The sequence below is a fragment of the Pan troglodytes genome, chromosome 6 (genome assembly GCF_028858775.2).
Source record: "Pan troglodytes isolate AG18354 chromosome 6, NHGRI_mPanTro3-v2.0_pri, whole genome shotgun sequence".
Classification (NCBI taxonomy): domain Eukaryota; kingdom Metazoa; phylum Chordata; class Mammalia; order Primates; family Hominidae; genus Pan; species Pan troglodytes.
The window spans coordinates 39,927,523-39,943,900 of NC_072404.2; positions in this window are offsets into that span (position 1 = coordinate 39,927,523).

Here is a 16,378-nt window from a genome sequence, read left to right on the forward strand (position 1 = left end):
GTCACCTCCGAACAACTGGAAGGAAATAAAATCCAGTTCCAAGACTCATCCTATGAACTGCCTGGTCTAACCCACATTGTTTTCAGGAATGTGCCTTTGTGACACATGGCAACAGGTTGCCCTTGTTAAAAGCAGCCACTGAGCTTCATCAAAGCTGTGATCTGTCATCCAAATGTCTAGCCTGTTGTGATGGAGGCAGATTTCCAGATGGCCCAGCCTTCTAAGTGCATGGGCTGGCTGGATGTTGGGGATGGTGAGAGCTGGACTCTGACTGATGCCTGGACCTTGGGCAGTGAGCAGGTGCTCCAGGCAGGCCTCCACAGCCCATGGGTGTGGGTGTGCATGTGCCTGGGGAGGAGTCCCTGCTGAATGTCCAGTGATCCTGTAGGACTGGCCTCACTCTGCCTGCTCATGCTCCTTCTCTGGCAGATGGGGAAAAGGCTTCCCTCACCAACCATAGGGTATTAGCATTTCCAGCTAGAGCCTGGCAGTTGGAATAGAGCATTCAGGGCCAAGGGCAATTCTGCCACTAGGAGAAACGGGGCCCGGTGTAGCTCCCTGAGCTTTCTCACCAGGAATAGGAAAAAAATGTCACATCAGCTATCAGCTATTGATTGTGTCACCCTCCCCTCTGTAACTGCCCTCTTCCTCCAACCTTCAGCTTCGTCTCTTTTGACTCTCTCCTCCTTGCCCCAAATGGAGGTGTCCCCTGTGTCTCTCTGCCATCTCCCATACCCCAGTTCCAAACTGGCCCATCTTCCTGGCAGCATTTTATGCTCTAGTTCTTTCCTGGCACTAAAAGAAACATAGCTGACCTGGTTGCTACTCCCTCAAGAGTCAATTTGCCAACAATATCAGTGAATATTTTCATATTTTTGTCTTGGGTCTTCTGGCATTAAACCAATGGTCTCATTTCAATGTGGGCATTTTAGGCACCATATTAGATCAGAAGGGGTAATATTTAGAGAAAAGGTGGGCCTTTTGATGCTCGCAGCAATGTAGGCACAGTGTAGACACTGCCCAGTAGACTGGCACCGAGGCCTGGCTCTCTTTGCCACAGACCATTTGAAAACTTTCTGGAAAACTCTTTTTTTTTTATTTTTTTTTAAAGACAGAGTCTTGCTCTGTTGCCCAGGCTGGAGTGCAGTGGCACGATCATAACCTCTGCCCCCTGGATTCAAGCGATTCTCCTGCCTCAGCCTGCCGAGTAGCTGGGCACCCACCACAATGCCTGGCTAATTTTTGTATTTTTAGTAGAGACAGTGTTTCACTATGTTGGCCAGGCTGGTCTTGAACTCCAGACCTCAGGTGATCCACCTGCCTCTGCCTCCCAAAGTGCTGGGATTACAGACGTGAGCTGCCATGCCTGGCAATGGAAACCTCTTTTAATTGTAGAACATTCTTTCCATTTTTAGGTAGAATGTCTAGAATTTTTGATATCAAAAATTCACTGATGAAAGAGATATTGTTCAACTTACTTTCTCTTTTTGTCTGACTCATATCCCCCCGCCTCCTGAAGAGAAGCCTCAACTCTTTCCCTACAGCAAAATCAGTGAATTTTGTAAAGCTTTTCATTAGAATGGTCCTGGATGAAATTCCAGGGATATGTGACATCAACTTTGTTGCGTATCTTAACATAGTTTAAGCAAACGGTTTTCCAGTCCAAAGATAATACAAAAAAAATTTGTCATTCCTGGGCAAGATGGCTTATCTCTCATGCTGACTCCAATGAATTTTCAGGTATTGTTTGTGTTCTGTGTCTGGGACTGTGAGTTCATCTCCAACTCTGTAGAAAGAGGGCTGTGAGCTACTGGCAAGGCCTGCACAAGAGATGACCTGTTCTATGTGCCCTCCTACAAGTTGCTGGATGCACAGACAGTCTGAGAGGATCTGATTTATTCTGTCCCCCCAAGATCATGCTGTTAGCATTCATAAAGACACTTTAAAAAAACAAAACAAAAGACACACATACAAAACCAAGCAGAAATTCACTATCCCTTTATGAGTCTTTTGGATAAAATCTTATGTTCCATTTGACCTTTTGTTTGAGATACAGAAATTCCCGACTGTGAAAATGTAGTGAACCAGCTCAAGCTGCTTGTCAAATTGCAGACTGGAAACCTCTGCTTACAACAAATTGGTCTAATTAAGCCTTATTAAAATTGGTGCCCCGGGGTGAATTTTTATCCCTTGCACAAAGGATGACATTGCAGATTTCCACATACAATGCAGGCGACTCTGATGCTTTTACAGGTGAATTTTCCAAATGGGGATAGCAAATGTGCCAGGGACAGCATCCCTAAAGCACATGAGGATATATAACTGCTCAGTAATTGCAGTTTTCATTTGAGTAAATTAAATAGCGATGAAAACAAAAGCCATGTCCTATCTCTGCAGTGTCTCAGAAATCTAGGCTCAGGCTGGTGGCAGAGGTTGGAGGCTGTCAGAGAGCTAAGAGGCCTCCTGGGGACATGGCACTTGGCCTCCTTGCCTCCCCCAGTTGCCTCCCATTTCACTTTTCTTTTCTCCTCCCCTAAAACCTCAGGGGGGATCTTAACAATGGGAAAAGACTCCCAACAGACCATGTTTCTCTGCAGGGGTGGCCATGCTGACTTTCGACAAGCCTTCATTCTAATGTGGCTGCTCATCTGCTCTGAGGACATCACATCTACTGGAGCTAGAAACAAATGAAAATAGCGTGGAAAAGCTGCCATCACAAGACAGGTCATCACAAGACTGCTGTTTGCTCTTTCCACCGTTCATTGCATCCTCTTCAGGGTCAAGAAGAATTCACCTGCCAAGGGAACAGTAGGAGATGGAGATGCATTGTATTGGTGGAGCTGTGAAGGTGGAGGTGCCTGGTACACCTTGACACAGTGACCTTGGAAGACAAGTAGCCTGGTCTCTTTTGCATATTGTGTTCTGAGTTCCAGATTCAAGTACTTCCAACTGCTTCCTTGTCATCTCCACTTGGCGATGGAATGAGCACTCCAAACTTTCATATACTCAAAGATAAACTCTTGACACTGTTGGGGTTTTAAGTTTATTTTTGGAAGGGGACCCAGGGAACAATAGTGAGGGACTAGGAAGAGTAAAATGGAAAGAGGAAAATCCATTCCAAGGAAGTATGGTAGAGCTGGTTACTGCTGTGGATACCTGGGGGCTTAGTTCCAATGGGTGGTCTTTTAAAAGATACACAGGTTGAGCCTCAGAATTATCCACCTGCTCTAAACCCTCATTGGTCAAAAACTGCCCCTGAGGTGTTAACTTCCTTGGTCTTCCAGGCTTACACAGGGACCTGAATGGCTGAGTGAGCTTCTGGAAGAGTCCCACGGAAAGGCTAAGAAACTCTGGGGCAAAAGGCAAGAAATGCAAGGTGCAACTGAGGCCACGGTGCTGCCAGGCTTCACCCACTGCAGCTTGTTGCCACAGCAACTGCTGGAACAAAAAGGTGGGTGGTGAGGATGTGAGAGGGTGCAATACCTGGAAGTCATCCTTGACTCTGCACTTTCTCTTTACCACTCATCAGTAACTTCTATTGACTCTGCTGATAGGTCTCCCACTTCATCCTTGTTTCCCTTCTCTTTCCCCCACTGCATATCCATGCATATGCACATGCAGCAGCTAGACTAAACCTTTATAAACGCATGTTTTTTTCTCCTCTCAAACCCCAATGGCCACTCATCTCACTCAGAATAAAATCTAAAATCCTGTCCAGGATCTAGAAAACTTGAATGTTTTGGACCTTTGCTCCCTTTTTGCTATGGTTTCAATGTCTTTGCCTCCTCCAAGATTCGTGTTGAAACTTAATCCCCAAGACAACAGTATTAAGTGATGTGGCCTTTAGAAAGTGATTCGGCCATAAGGGCTCCAACCTCATGAATGTATTTGTGCCCCATGAAAGGGCATTGAGGTGGTGAGTTTGCCCCTTCTGTCTCTTTTCCCATGTGAGGACATAGCATTCATGCTTCCAGAGGATGCAGTGTTCAAGGTACCATCCTGGAGGCAGAGACTGGGTCCTCAGCAAACATCGAACTGCTGATGCCTTGATCTTGGACTTTCCAGCCTCCAGAGCTGTGAGAAGTAAATATTTGTTATTTATAAATTACCCAGGCTCAGCTCTGTTATAGTAACACAAGCAGAGTTTCTGATCTCATCTTATGCTTCTTTTCCTCTCTCTCTCTCTTCTCCAGCAACTCTGGCCTCTTTGCTGTCTTCAGATTGCCAGGCGTATTTCAAGATCTTTGCATTTGCTGTTCCCTCTTCCCAGAATGTGATTCCTTCAGATAGTCATATGGTTCAGCCCCTCATCTCATTCAAGTCTCTGCCAGATCTCACCTCATCAAGAAGTTCTTTTCTGATCATCGTATCTAAAATAGCACATTTTCATCCATCCATCCATTTCCTTTCCCTTATTTCTCTTCCTATCTAAAATATTATAGATGTATTCGTTTGCTTTTGTCCTCTTTTCTCTCATCTGAATGTTAGTTTGCGACAGCGGGGGTTTTGTTTACTGACATATCTCCAGTGCCTAGAATAGTGCTTAGCATACAGGGCAAGACTCTACTCAACAAGAATCTGCCAGAGGGCAGGGTCACACATCAATCTAATCAGATACTCTTTTGTGAATACACAGAGAAGATGTCAGTGGAAGAGCAGATGGTCCCAGAGCTTGGCGTGTATCCTGAAGGATGCTGTGCTCTTGATCTTGTCCTCCATTCTTCACATTTTGCAGTGCAGGGGCCAGGATGTCAGCATGGCTAAGAAGAGGGCAGTCATGGCCACCTCAAGTCCAGGTATCCCCAGCTAAAGCCCAAACACCACCTAGGGGGACCTGAGAATATGTGCCTCTTTCTCTTTACTCCAAGACTGACTAATAGAGCCATGGTGTCTATGAAAGCATTTTGGAGAGCTCCAGTGACTAGGCTTCTCTTGGCACAAATATGCAATTTCTCCTGGGGAGACAGCACATGTGCTTTTCTGTAACTGGAGTACATTTCAATCTAATAGAGAACAGGAATATAATCCAGTACTAATTTTAGATGCTGGATTCTTGTACAGAGCCACACTTTCAGGAAGGGAAAGAGGAAAGGCAAGTAGGTGTATTGGCATTGGGTTGGGGAAGTAATTACAGAGGAATTTTAGGACCTGCTTAAAAACACTAACACTTTCTGAACCAAGGTAGTGATCTGCCCTAGGGATGGGAAAATATGGTCTATGGGCCAAATCTGGCTGACTGCCTTTTTTTTTTTTTAAAGAAAAAATAATAATATTTTATAGGAACACAGCCATGCTCATTTCTTACAAATTGTCTAGGACTGCTTTTGTACTGCAAGGACAGAGGTGAGTAGTTGTTATGGACATAGTATGGCCTAACATGTTTACTATCTGGACCTTTACAGAAAGAGAGTTTACTGACCCCTGGTGGAAAAAGCCATGTACTGGGAAACTGATTGATCTGGATTTTGATTCTGCTATGTAATCTGGTATGAGCACCTGGTCTACTCTCAGCCTCAGCTTTTTAACCTTTAATATGGTGCATAATTTGGGTTAATTTACATAAATCCATGCTCATTTAAAAGTTTCTAGCTTAAAGAAAAGACTCAATACAAACTGGCTAAACAACAATAACAGACAAAATAAATGGACATGCCTTGGGAATTTACTGTGTACTCTGTCAATTGCACAGAGTTATTGTGACAATAAAATGAAATCACAACTGGGAAAATCCTGAAACCCTGAAATTCTCTCCCAGTGACCACTGAAGCGAAAGCCCAAACTAGACCTCTGCCGTGTGCACGCAGCTGTACTTGGGCATCAGGGGAGAGGCAATGGTTCCACAGGTGGCCCTTCCCTGACTTGGGAAATTCAAGTAGAGTTTAGAACTGCCCTTACCATACCTTCCATACTTGAAAGGAAGGCTAGGGAGAGATTTGTTAAAGAATACAAAGTTACAGTTAGACAGAAGCCCTGGTGTTCCATACCACTGTAGGATGACTCTAGCTAATATTAACATATTATGTAGTTTCAAATAGCTAGAAGGAGGATATTGAATATTCCCAACACAAACAAATGACAAATGTTTGAGATGATAGTTAATTACCATAATATCATTACTATACATTACATGTATCAAAACACCATTATGCACCCCATGAATGTGTACAATCATTATGTGTCAATTTTTAAAAATCATAAAAAAGATAATAAAATCAGAAAAAAAAAGTTAAAAAAAGAGGGAGTTTTTAGATTATTCCAAATCATAGAGGTAACATGGAGGAAAATAAAAATAAGTGGGTTAGGGTCTGTGGGGGTCATCTGAAGCCCATTTGTCTTCCTGGTGCAAGTGTCCTCAGGGACTGGCCTCTTAAGATGTGTTCGTTGTTATTGTTCAGCTACGCCCATCCTTTTTCTATATCTAAGACTTGAAGGATTCCTCATTTTATTTTGTTTTTTGTTCTGCTTTTCCTGCTGAAAGCATCCCTGCCTACTCTTGGTGGTATCAGCGAGGTTCCTGCAGCCAGGGCCAAGAACATGGGATTTAGAGTCAGAGAAAACTGCCTTTATACTCCAGGATGTCTGTTAACATTGAGTGTGACCTTGAACAAGTTGCTTAATCTTTTTGAACCCCTGTTTCATTGACTATAAAATGAAGACAATTCATCCTCATTAAATCGTTGTGAGAATTTTAATGAGATTGGATATTTTCCCCCACCACTCCCTTCTCTGCCCTTTATAAAAATAGATGGACCACTTACAAATTAGATGTTTTAAAGTCTGAGGCAGCCTCTCTTGTCATTTCCAAGAGATGAAACTTGGCAGGCTAAGTGCCTGATTTTTAAAACTACTTTGCTAATATATATATATATATATATATATATATATATATATATATATATAGACACACACACACACACACACACACACACACTATGGGGGAGTTTGTCACTCACTTCTTTTAAAACAAGCTCCCACAGGTCTAAGAATGTTTAAAACAGAAATGTATTTAAATGCAGACACAGATCACAGAAGGACAAATCCTCGTGGACAGTCAGGTGAAAGACTATTTAATCAAAGAGCATATAGTCTGGAATCCCTAGATGTCCTGGGTTTTCTCTCCCTTCCACTTTTGGGATGAAGACCTGTGCCAGGAGAATCACAGGGAAACCAAAATTCCCTACCTGAGTAAATTTAAAATTCCAGATACAGAAATGCATCATTTTTTGTTTGCCAAATATCATTTTTACCTCAAAGACTGTGGCCATAGGGCTGTGATCTGAAACCTCTGATAGGGCATGGTTGTTCTTTGGGTCATAATATGTACATCACCCATTTGGGGGTCCCTTGTCCCTTACTAGCAAGCAAATTGAGGGTTAGAGAGGTGGAGTGCACTGCTCAAATATATGCAGCTATAATAATCCCATAATCCCCATGTGTCGTGGGAGGGACCCAGTGGGAGGTAAGTGAATCATGGGGGCGGGTTTCTCCCATGCTGTTCTTGTGATAGTGAATAAGTCTCAGCAGAGCTGATGGTTTTATAAAGGCGAGTTCCCCTGCACACGCTCTCTTCCCTGCCGCCATGTAAAACATGACTTTGCTCCTCCTTTGCCTTCCACCAAGATTGTGAGGCCTCTCCAGCCATGTGGAACTGTGAGTCCATTAAATCTTTTTTTCTGTATAAATTACCCAGTCTCGGGTACGTCTTTAGTAGCAGCATGAGAACTGACTAATACAACAGAGTAAAACAACTTCTTTATAGTCACATAAACTCCCTTCCCCCTACATCCTTAACCCCTGGAAACCACTGATGCACTTTCCATTTCTTTAGTTTTGTCATTTAAGAATATTATATAAATGACACAGACTATTCATATTAACATTTTAACAGTTCAAGCAAAGTATAGAAACCTGGCCCTCATTTAAGTCCCTTTGCTTTCCCCCATTTATAATTATCTTAAATATTTTTTCGGCACACTTGGAGAAACACATTAGACGATATTATAATTTTCCTTTCAACTATCAAGCACAATTTCCTTCTCCAAGTGAAGGAAATTCTATGATACTTAGTTACATTTAGTCTTTCCATTGGTTTTTCTTCCTTCCTGATGTTCTAAGATTCCTTTTTTTCTGCCATTCTAAGACAAATTTTCTTAGTGTTGTTTTCATCTGAAAATGTCTTGATTTCTTCTTAATTCCTGAAGGATTTTTTCCACCTGGAAATAGAATTTAGGGTTGATAGATTTTTGTGTGCATTTTTGTTTGTTTGCTTGCTTTTTCATCATTTGAAAAATGTGCCACTCCCTCCAGGTCTCCATGGTTTCTGATGTGAAATATGTTGTCATCCAAATTGCTTTCCCATGTAGGGATTATGTCACTTCTTACTTTCTGCTCTGCAGAATGTTCCTTGGTCTTTTATTTTCAGAAGCTTGGCTAGAATATGTCTTTGTGTAGATTTACTTGGACTATGCCACTTGAGATTCGCACAACTTCTTAAATCTGGGTCTATATAATTTGCCTTGGGAAATTTTAGTCATTATTTTTCTGCACCTTTTTTGGCCCCACTCTTTCTCCTCTCCTTCCGGGACAATGATGCTGTGAAAGTTAAATATTTTGTTATAATTTCACAGGTCCCTGAAGCCATGTTCATGGTTTCCTCAGTCTATTTTTTTCTGTTTTTCAGATTGGGTCATTTTCATTGTTCTATCTTAAAGGTTATTGATTTTTTTCTTATGTTCTATTGATCTGCTATTGATTCCACCTTTTGGTTTTTGTTAAATTTTGTTATTGTATTTTGCAGTTCTAAAATTTCCATTTAAGTTTTCTTTGTATCTTCTTCTTTTTTTTTTTTTAATTATACTTTAAGTTTTAGGGTACATGTGCACATTGTGCAGGTTAGTTACATATGTACACATGTGCCATGCTGGTGCACTGCACCCACTAACTCGTCATCTAGCATTAGGTATATCTCCCAGTGCTATCCCTCCTCCATCCCCCCACCCCACCACAGTCCCCAGAGTGTGATATTCCCCTTCCTGTGTCCATGTGATCTCATTGTTGAATTCCCACCTATGAGTGAGAATATGCAGTGTTTGGTTTTTTGTTCTTGCGATAGTTTACTGAGAATTATGATTTCCAACTTCATCCATGTCCCTACAAAGGACATGAACTCATCATTTTTTATGGCTGCATAGTATTCCATGGTGTATATGTGCCACATTTTCTTAATCCAGTCTATCATTGTTGGACATTTGGGTTGGTTCCAAGTCTTTGCTATTGTGAATAATGCCGCAATAAACATACGTGTGCATGTGTCTTTATAGCAGCATGATTTATAGTCCTTTGGGTATATACCCAGTAATGGGATGGCTGGGTCAAATGGTATTTCTAGTTCTAGATCCCTGAGGAATCGCCACACTGACTTCCACAATGGTTGAACTAGTTTACAGTCCCACCAACAGTGTAAAAGTGTTCCTATTTCTCCACATCCTCTCCAGCACCTGTTGTTTCCTGACTTTTTAATGATTGCCATTCTAACTGGTGTGAGATGGTATCTCATTGTGGTTTTGATTTGCATTTCTCTGATGGCCAGTGATGATGAGCATTTTTTCATGTGTTTTTTGGCTGCATAAATGTCTTCTTTTGAGAAGTGTCTGTTCTTGTCCTTCGCCCACTTTTTGATGGGGTTGTTTGTTTTTTTCTTGTAAATTTGTTTGAGTTCATTGTAAATTCTGGATATTAGCCCTTTGTCAGATGAGTAGGTTGCGAAAATTTTCTCCCATTGTGTAGGTTGCCTGTTCACTCTGATGGTAGTTTCTTTTGCTGTGCAGAAGCTCTTTAGTTTAATTAGATCCCATTTGTCAAGTTTGTCTTTTGTTGCCATTGCTTTTGGTGTTTTGGACATGAAGTCCTTGCCCATGCCTATGTCCTGAATGGTAATGCCTAGGTTTTCTTCTAGGGTTTTTATGGTTTTAGGTCTAACATTTAAATCTTTAATCCATCTTGAATTGATTTTTGTATAAGGTGTAAGGAAGGGATCCAGTTTCAGCTTTCTCCATATGGCTAGCCAGTTTTCCCAGCACCATTTATTAAATAGGGAATCCTTTCCCCATTGCTTGCTTTTCTCAGGTTTGTCAAAGATCAGATAGTTGTAGATATGTGGCATTATTTCTGAGGGCTCTGTTCTGTTCCATTGATTTATATCTCTGTTTTGGTACCAGTACCGTGCTGTTTTGGTTACTGTAGCCTTGTAGTATAGTTTGAAGTCAGGTAGTGTGATGCCTCCAGCTTTGTTCTTTTGGCTTAGGATTGACTTGGTGATGTGGGCTGTTTTTTGGTTCCATGTGAACTTTAAAGTAGTTTTTTCCAATTCTGTGAAGAAAGTCATTGGTAGCTTGATGGGGATGGCATTGAATCTGTAAATTACCTTGGGCAGTATGGCCATTTTCACGATATTGATTCTTCCTACCCATGAGCATGGAATGTTCTTCCATTTGTTTGTATCCTCTTTTATTTCCTTGAGCAGTGGTTTGTAGTTCTCCTTGAAGAGGTCCTTACATCCCTTGTAAGTTGGATTCCTAGGTATTTTATTGTCTTTGAAGCAATTGTGAATGGGAGTTCACTCATGATTTGGCTCTCTGTTTGTTTGTTGTTGGTGTATAAGAATGCTTGTGATTTTTGTACATTGATTTTGTACCCTGAGACTTTGCTGAAGTTGCTTATCAGCTTAAGGAGATTTTGGGCTGAGACAATGGGGTTTTCTAGATATACAATCATGTCATCTGCAAACAGGGACAATTTGACTTCCTCTTTTCCTAATTGAATACCCTTTATTTCCTTCTCCTGCCTAATTGCGCTGGCCAGAACTTCCAACACTATGTTGAATAGGAGTGGTGAGAGAGGGCATCCCTGTCTTGTGCCAGTTTTCAAAGGGAATGCTTCCAGTTTTTGCCCATTCAGTATGATATTGGCTGTGGGTTTGTCATAGACAGCTCTTATTATTTTGAAATATGTCCCATCAATACCTAATTTATTGAGAGTTTTTAGCATGAAGGGTTGTTGAATTTTGTCAAAGGCTTTTTCTGCATCTATTGAGATAATCATGTGGTTTTTGTCTTTGGCTCTGTTTATATGCTGGATTACATTTATTGATTTGCGTATATTGAACCAGCCTTGCATCCCAGGGATGAAGCCCACTTGATCATGGTGGATAAGCTTTTTGATGTGCTGCTGGATTCGGTTTGCCAGTATTTTATTGAGGATTTTTGCATCAATGTTTGTCAAGGATATTGGTCTAAAATTCTCTTTTTTGGTTGTGTCTCTGCCCAGCTTTGGTATCAGAATGATGCTGGCCTCATAAAATGAGTTAGGGAGGATTCCCTCTTTTTCTATTGATTGGAATAGTTTCAGAAGGAATGGTACCAGTTCCTCCTTGTACCTCTGGTAGAATTCAGCTGTGAATCCATCTGGTCCTGGACTCTTTTTGGTTGGTAAACTATTGATTATTGCCACAATTTCAGCTCCTGTTATTGGTCTATTCAGAGATTCAACTTCTTCCTGGTTTAGTCTTGGGAGAGTGTATGTGTCGAGGAATTTATCCATTTCTTCTAGATTTTCTAGTTTATTTGCATAGAGGTGTTTGTAGTATTCTCTGATGGTAGTTTGTATTTCTCTGGGATCGGTGGTGATATCCCCTTTATCATTTTTTATTGTGTCTATTTGATTCTTCTCTCTTTTTTTCTATATTAGTCTTGCTAGTGGTCTATCAATTTTGTTGATCCTTTCAAAAAACCAGATCCTGGATTCATTGATTTTTTGAAGGGTTTTTTGTGTCTCTATTTCCTTCAGTTCTGCTCTGATTTTAGTTATTTCTTGCCTTCTGCTAGCTTTTGAATGTGTTTGCTCTTGCTTTTCTAGTTCTTTTAATTGTGATGTTAGGATGTCAGTTTTGGATCTTTCCTGCTTTCTCTTGTGGGCATTTTAGTGCTATAAATTTCCCTCTACACACTGCTTTGAATGCGTCCCAGAGATTCTGGTATGTTGTGTCTTTGTTCTTGTCGGTTTCAAAGAACATCTTTATTTCTGCCTTCATTTCGTTATGTACCCAGTACTCATTCAGGAGCAGGTTGTTCAATTTCCATGTAGTTGAGCGGCTTTGAGTGAGATTCTTAATCCTGAGTTCTAGTTTGATTGCACTGTGGTCTGAGAGATAGTTTATTATAATTTCTGTTCTTTTACATTTGCTGAGGAGAGCTTTACTTCCCAGTATGTGGTCAATTTTGGAATAGGTGTGGTGTGGTGCTGAAAAAAAAGTATATTCTGTTGATTTGGGGTGGAGAGTTCTGTAGATGTCTATTAGGTCCGCTTGGTGCAGAGCTGAGTTCAATTCCTGGGTATCCTTGTTGACTTTCTGTCTCGTTGATCTGTCTAATGTTGACAGTGGGGTGTTAAAGTCTCCCATTATTAATGTGTGGGAGTCTAAGTCTCTTTGTAGGTCACTCCAGACTTGCTTTATGAATCTGTGTGCTCCTGTATTGGGTGCATATATATTTAGGATAGTTAGCTCTTCTTGTTGAACTGATCCCTTTACCATTATGTAATGGCCTTCTTTGTCTCTTTTGATCTTTGTTGGTTTAAAGTCTGTTTTATCAGAGACTAGGATTGCAACCCCTGCCTTTCTTTGTTTTCCATTGGCTTGGTAGATCTTCCCCCATCCTTTTATTTTGAGCCTATGTGTGTCTCTGCACATGAGATGGGTTTCCTGAATACAGCACACTGATGGGTCTTGACTCTTTATCCAATTTGCGAGTCTGTGTCTTTTAATTGGAGCATTTAGTCCATTTACATTTAAAGTTAATATAGTTATGTGTGAATTTGATCCTGTCATTATGATGTTAGCTGGTGATTTTTCTCGTTAGTTGATGCAGTTTCTTCCTAGTCTCAATGGTCTTTACATTTTGGCATGATTTTGCAGCGGCTGGTACCAGTTGTTCCTTTCCATGTTTAGCGCTTCCTACAGGAGTTCTTTTAGGGCAGGCCTGGTGGTGACAAAATCTCTCAGCATTTGCTTGTCTGTAAAGTATTTTATTTCTCCTTCACTTATGAAGATTAGTTTGGCTGGATATGAAATTCTGGGTTGAAAATTCTTTTCTTTAAGAATGTTGAATATTGGCCCCCACTCTCTTCTGGCTTGTAGGGTTTCTGCTGAGAGATCTGCTGTTAGTCTGATGGGCTTCCCTTTGAGGGTAACCCAAGCTTTCTCTCTGGCTGCCCTTAACATTTTTCTTTCATTTTAACTTTGGTGAATCTGACAATTATGTGTCTTGGAGTTGCTCTTCTCGAGGGGTATCTTTGTGGTGTTCTGTGTATTTCCTGAATCTGAATGTTGGCCTGCCTTGCTAGATTGGGGAAGTTCTCCTGGATAATATCCTGCAGAGTGTTTTCCAACTTGGTTCCATTCTCCCCATCACTTTCAGGTACACCAATCAGACGTAGATTTGGTCTTTTCACATAGTCCCATATTTCTTGGAGGCTTTGCTCATTTCTTTTTATTCTTTTTTCTCTAAACTTCCCTTCTCGCTTCATTTCATTCATTTCATCTTCCATTGCTGATACCCTTTCTTCCAGTTGATCACATCAGCTCCTGAGGCTTCTGCATTCTTCACGTAGTTCTCGAGCCTTGGTTTTCAGCTCCATCAGCTCCTTTAAGCACTTCTCTGTATTGGTTATTCTAGTTATACATTCTTCTAAATTTTTTTCAAAGTTTTCAACTTCTTTGCCTTTGGTTTGAATGTCCTCCCGTAGCTCAGAGTAATTTGATCGTCTGAAGCCTTCTTCTCTCAGCTCGTCAAAGTCATTCTCCATCCAGCGTTGTTCCGTTGCTGGTGAGGAACTGCATTCCTTTGGAGGAGGAGAGGTGCTCTGCGTTTTAGAGTTTCCAGTTTTTCTGTTCTGTTTTTTCCCCATCTTTGTGGTTTTATCTACTTTTGGTCTTTGATGATGGTGATGTACAGATGGGTTTTCGGTGTGGATGTCCTTTCTGTTTGTTAGTTTTCCTTCTAACAGACAGGACCCTCAGCTGCAGGTCTGTTGGAATACCCTGCCGTGTGAGGTGTCAGTGTGCCCCTGCTGGGGGTTGCCTCCCAGTTAGGCTGCTCGGGGGTCAGGGGTCAGGGACCCACTTGAGGAGGCAGTCTGCCCGTTCTCAGATCTCCAGCTGTGTGCTGGGAGAACCACTGCTCTCTTCAAAGCTGTCAGACAGGGACATTTAAGTCTGCAGAGGTTACTGCTGTCTTTTTGTTTGTCTGTGCCCTGCCCCCAGAGGTGGAGCCTACAGAGGCAGGCAGGCCTCCTTGAGCTGTGGTGGGCTCCACCCAGTTGGAGATTCCCGGCTGCTTTGTTTACCTAAGCAAGCCTGGGCAATGGCGGGCGCCCCTCCCCCAGCCTCGCTGCAGCCTTGCGTTTGATCTCAGACTGCTGTGCTAGCAATCAGCGAGATACCGTGGGTGTAGGACCCTCTGAGCCAGGTGTAGGATATAATCTCGTGGTGCGCCGTTTTTAAAGCGGGTCTGAAAAGCGCAATATTCGGGTAGGAGTGACCCGATTTTCCAGGTGAGTCCGTCACCCCTCTCTTTGACTCGGAAAGGGAACTCCCTGACCCCTTGCGCTTCCCAGGTGAGGCAACGCCTCACCCTGCTTTGGCTTGCGCACGGTGCGCGCACCTACTGGCCTGCGCCCACTGTCTGGCACTCCCTAGTGAGATGAACCAGGTACCTCAGACGGAAATGCAGAAATCACCCGTCTTCTGTGTCGCTCACGCTGGGAGCTGTAGACCAGAGCTGTTCCTATTCGGCCATCTTCAGTTCTTGATTTCTTTTTATATCTTCTATTCCTTTGCTAAGGTTTTGTAGTTTTTCTTTTGTTTCAAACGTGTTCTTAATTGCTCACTGAAGCATTTTTATGATGCATGTTTAAAAATATTTGTCAAATAATTCCAACATCAGTGCCATCTCAGTTGGTATCTGTTGATTGTCTTTTCTCATTTACTCAAGATTTTCCTGGTTCTTGATATGATGAGTGACTGAGTAATTTTCAGCTATATCCTGGAAATTTTGGGTGTTATTTTATGAGACTCTTATTTAAACTTCCTGTTTTAGCTGGTCTATGAATTTGCTAGTGCTGCCATAACAAAACAACACAACCTGGGTGGTATGGTATTCTACTTTATTTTCTCACAGTTCTGGAGGCTAGAAGTCCAAGATCATGGTGCTGGCAGGGGTGGTTTTCACTGAGGTCTCTCCTTGGCTTGCAGATGACTGCTTTCTTGCTGCCTTTTCACATGGTAGTCCCTCTGTATATGTGTACCCCTGATGTCTATGTGTGTCCATAATATCTTTTTCTTATGAAGACACGAGTCAGATTGGATAGAGGCACACCCAAACAGCCTCATTGTCACCTAATTACCTCTTAAAAAGCCCTATTGCCAAATATAGTCACGTTCTGAGTTTCTGGGGGTTAGGGCTTTAACATATGAATTAAGAGAGCCACAGTTCAGTTCATAAAGAGCTGTCTTCTTCTAACACTGCACTGGTAAAGGAAGTAGAAATGCCTCCTTGTTACTGGAGGTGGAGAAGTGCATGTTTCCCACCCAGCCTCCACTGACACCCTTATGGGGGTATCTTATTTCTACTGCTGGGCAGGAGTAGAAGTTAGGGCTCCCCTCTAGGCCTCTGCTGACACCACTCTGATGAGAGGGGACACCTGGTTACTGTTTCTCCCATGGCCTCCACTGACTTTTATCAGGGAGGTGCTCCCTATTACCACTGATGGGGAGGAAAGTCCTAGTTCCCTACCCAACCTTCTCTGATGCCACCCTAGCAGAAGACTCGGGCACATGTTACAGCACATGGTGATTGTAGAAGTCTAGGCTCCTGGTTGGTCTTTGCAGATGGAATGGAGGTGGGCCCCATCTTGTTTTCATGGTGTCTTCCTAGAATAGGGCAGTTATTGTCTAAACATTTTTTGTCTTGGTGTTCCTTTCTTGGTCCAGGCTAGAGAAATAATGCATTTCTTGGAGCTTTTTTGTCTATACTCTGTGGTGTTTTTGTCTTGCTAATTTCTCTAGTTTCTCCAGCTCCCAGCCTAGGATATAGTGGGCAAAAAAGGGGGGGGGAAAAAAAAAGCCAGGGAACTAACCATTGTGCCATTCCTTGGATCCCAAGGACCCTAGCCAGTCTGCCTTCCTACAGTCACATTTTAGAGTTTTCTTTTGTTTTACATATGATACCCAGCCCTTCTAGTACTTTAACAATTCTATTTTTTAATGTTTAATCCATCTGGAAGCTATTGTAGTTCATGGTGCTGCTGAACCACTACTTTGACA